This window comes from Adiantum capillus-veneris, chromosome 24, assembly GCF_014529385.1.
Source record: "Adiantum capillus-veneris isolate H3 chromosome 24, ASM1452938v2, whole genome shotgun sequence".
In the NCBI taxonomy this organism is placed as follows: domain Eukaryota; kingdom Viridiplantae; phylum Streptophyta; class Polypodiopsida; order Polypodiales; family Pteridaceae; genus Adiantum; species Adiantum capillus-veneris.
Window position 1 is genome coordinate 36,604,612 of NC_140954.1, and position 4,095 is coordinate 36,608,706.

Here is a 4,095-nt window from a genome sequence, read left to right on the forward strand (position 1 = left end):
CTAACACTCCAAGCATATCATAGAGGTTATCGCCTATAACCCTTTTGAACACCCTCACAACAACAATAGCATTTCAAAATTGATTAACATTCACACGACATTGCAGAATCCTGAACATTCATCCATCCTGTTTAAGCTTGCACCCAATTTATGCATTTAACGCCAATAAACACTTCGATATCAATGGACTACACTGCATTCACATAGAAGACACCAACACAAAAAACCATCCGACTCCATGAAGCCACAGCTCACAGCATATAGCCCTCCTTCATGAGTGCGAGAGGAGGTTCTCTCATACTCTTTCATATGCTATTCCTTGCCCCTTCATGTTCATGGCAAGACGCTCCTCATGCTCATAGGAACCACTGCTCAGAGCGGTCCCTTCTTCCTGCTCTTTGTAGTCCCCAAGGGCAGCACTCTTTTCATCCAGGCCTCGACCTCAAGCCGACCATCGTATGCAGCCCTTCCTGCAAGCCATAACCGCAACAAACCCTTAGACAACTCTCACACCTATGGTCGGCCACCCTCCTTGTTGTGACCTCGTGTGACCCCCGGCCGCCTCTTCTCCCACCTGCAACGCTGCCTTCCAGTGCTCAGGCCCGCCACCACTGCTATACCCGGTTGGTGTGACCCCCTCAGCCCCTGGCGGCCCTTCACTTCTTCTTCTCCCCTTCACTGGCGTATCTGCCTTCCTTTTGGTCCTTGGCGGGCTTTCATAAACCAGCCCCCGTCCTCCTATCCTCCGCTCTCCTCAGAGACACCACCTCATGGTGTCACCACCCTACCGTCCTCTGGCCGCCTTCTCGGCAACCCTTGGCCTTTGTAGCGCCGCCCTGCGGTCCTGACGGCCCTGCATATCTGTGCAGCCAGCCCGTCACCTCTGCAGCCGCCAATCTTGATCACGCCGGGCTCTTCCTCAGCCCCCCTCTCTTGCAAACCCCTTCGCTATCTCCGGTCTGGCCTGCCGCTTGGCAGCTTCAACTCTCCGTCCCGTCATGCAACTGCTGCCCTCTCTGTTGATGGCGCCCCACTGCTTATTGTCTGCTAGTGCGCAGGCCTCCCTTACACCTGTCCCTGCATGCTCGCCCTTGGCGGCCTCTCCTCATACAAAACCACACAGGTGGCGGCCCTTTACTATTGGCACTGTTCGTCGACTGCAGCACAACAGAAGCCTTTTTTTTTTGCCTTCGAATAGCTTGAAGCTCTGCTTTTTTTTTTGAAACCTCTCTTGGTGACCGGTCCTACGCCGCTTCGAAAGACCACTTCAACCCCATCTCAATTACACACTTCGACGCTTGAGTTCAACCCTCTTAGGAAAAAAAAGGCTTAGCTCCCTTTCACAACACTAAGCTTGAGCAACCATTCTGCAGACTTCATGGCATCATTTGACGAAGACAATCACTAACCTTTGACATCCTTAAGCTCCAGTTTCGCTAAGCTAAAAGTCATCATAAGCCTGTTGAATGTCACGTCCGACATACCCATCATGTAGCACAAGTTCCAGGCTGCACCAAGAAAATGCACCAGCATTCTCGTATCCACCTGCCCTCCACCTGCAAACTGCCATGTTCTTGCTATTAGCCCTTCCATAGATCGACACAGTTTGGTTGTACCAACGTGCTATTTGAGGTATTTTGCAGGGACGCTACATCTTCCGTTTGTAGCAGCTTGAACTTCCTATTTGTGTCTTGAAGTACACAGAGAGGACTTGATTGTTCTTTGCAAGGCTTCATCTATTCATAGATCATTGTTAGTAGATCCAAAATTGGATTGAATATTTTAAAAAGCCTTGATGTTGTTGTTGTGGTGGTTCTTCCTTGTTTGCTTTAGGGGTCATACTCCTTGCACTTGCTATAATAGAGCTCCTTTTTGGTACCCACTGTTGTCGTATTTGTGGTTTTGGCTCGGAATAAATTTCAAGCTTGTCTGTAGAAGCTCTCTTAGGGACCCACTTTTGTATCATCTTTGGGTTTAGCTTTGAAGATGTTTCTGGCTTGTTGACCAAAATCTTCTTAGGAATCCACTTCAGTTCTTATTTGTCAAATCCCGTATGATTGACTTGAGGCTTGGTGGATTTGGTCACTGGCCTCCATTGTTGGGTGGTCTTTGATTTCTGTGGCTTCTCTTCTAGACAGCGTTGATGGCTTGATTGGCTTTGAAGTAGAGATTTTGGTAGACACAATTTTATGCTCCCCCCATAGTAGCCTTGTGCTTTGATTAGATCGTCTGGTACAATCCACTCATGGTATGCCTTTGATTCTTCTCTCTTGGCAAGGATCCTGACTAGATGGCTCTTTCCCTTAGCTGATATTTGAGATATGCTTTCTTTAGGAATCCATGTTTGAGCATACTGATTAGGTTGACCCATGGGTGGTTGTCCTCTTCTTGGATTTGATCTCCTTTTCTTCCGCCTTTGTTTTTGCATTCTTTGTGGTATTTTTTGAGCTCCTTGTGTTTAAATATCTATTATGGAAGGCACTTTGTATACTATGAACTCTAGCTTTGGCAACCATAATTCCCTATTTCCTTGGTTGTAGCCTTGTGCTTCCAATGACTGTTGAGTAGAAATCTATCTCCTTAAACGAGCGCTTTTTGTTGGTTGTTGTTCTACCCACTTGTGCTCATCACCCCTGCAGAGCCTTCGTGCTTTGAGCATGTTTTTAGGCAAAAAGACTTTTCGTGGTTGACGTATTTATTGGGATCTTGGTGATGGATACTTTGGTTGGTAGACTTTACCTTGTCTCTTGTTATGAGACTCCTTCTTAGGTGAGCCTTTGGTTGTCAATGAAGAACTTGCGAATGACTCCCTAATGAGTTGCCATGGAACTTGAGGTGCATTTGTTAATCCCACTTTGGTTTTTCCTTTTTCTTGATAGGCTGGAGTGTACGTGGAAGACTTAGACTCCCCCCTTCCTCGTTCTTATGTTGGTTGACAACTTTGCCCACTTCAATGCTAGAATGCTTTGAATGGTCTTCATAAGTGATCGTCATCACTGTCATCACAAGATCCTTGATTGTGAAATTCTTTCTTTGTGGTTGTACTTTCTCTGTGAAAGTTGCCATGGCCGTTGAAGAAGCATCCCGAAGAGATCGAAATTCTTGAATGGACTTGGACTGCTTTGTGCTTGTTTTTCCTGTAAGGGTTACAAAATTTACCTTCACCGTATAGGCGTTTTTCTTTTCGTCCTGTTGGTAATATGTTCTATACATACAATACCATCATAGAATGGCATCTTCAGCTATCATACCAGGGTTAGCAACATGAAACGTGCAATACAAGGGTTGTAGTTGGATTCTAATTTTCAAGATTACAGACCCTATGCATTCTTTGTCTTCTAGCTCTAAAGGAGTTAGAGTCGGCTTACCCAACGCTTCCCAAACTTCATAGGACACTATGCTCTGACTCCTTTTAGAATCAACATTTGTAGACACAAACACAATCATCTTTTCAGACACACGAGTTATCTTTATGTGTGAGTGTTTGATAGTCTGATTGGCTATTTCTTCTATCACCTTTATGATAAGCGTCATTTGTGCATGGGCATTATTGATTTCTCTAGCCTTTGCTTGGTTAAGACCTGGTGGAACATCAAGTGATGCACTTATAGGAGACATAGAAGAAGGATCTCCCCCCTTCCTAGACTTCTCAACACTCTTAGGAAGTTGTACCATCTTGTATTCATTGCCGTAGTTGTCCAAAAGAGTTAGCTTCCCATTCCCACGACTAAATCAAGGTAACGCTAGCACTATGCTTGGTGGATCAACATTTTTGCATGCCTTTTTAACAACTTGGTAAAAGTTTCCCTTCTCATCCTCATACTCGTAAAAGTATGGAGAAATCTTGTAGACCATTTGTATTTGGAATTTTGGTAATGTGGCTTGATTGTTTGATGGGATCTTTGTGGGTTGCACTGGCCACGACAATGTTGTCGGCAAGACATTCCTAATTTTCATTTCTTCAATGTCATTTTACAAAGAAACATGCTACTTCTCTTGCATCTCATGAATCATACTTGTCTTGGGATTGTGATCTATCTCATAGTACTCTTCAATAGTACTATCATTGTCTGAGCCGGTATCATCCGAATCCAT

At 44.9% G+C, this 4,095-nt stretch overlaps 1 pseudogene; it reads right to left on the reverse strand.

Moving 5' to 3' along the window:
* Positions 1-2,956: 2,956 nt before the first annotated feature.
* LOC147426210 (uncharacterized) lies at positions 2,957-4,095 on the reverse strand (annotated as a pseudogene).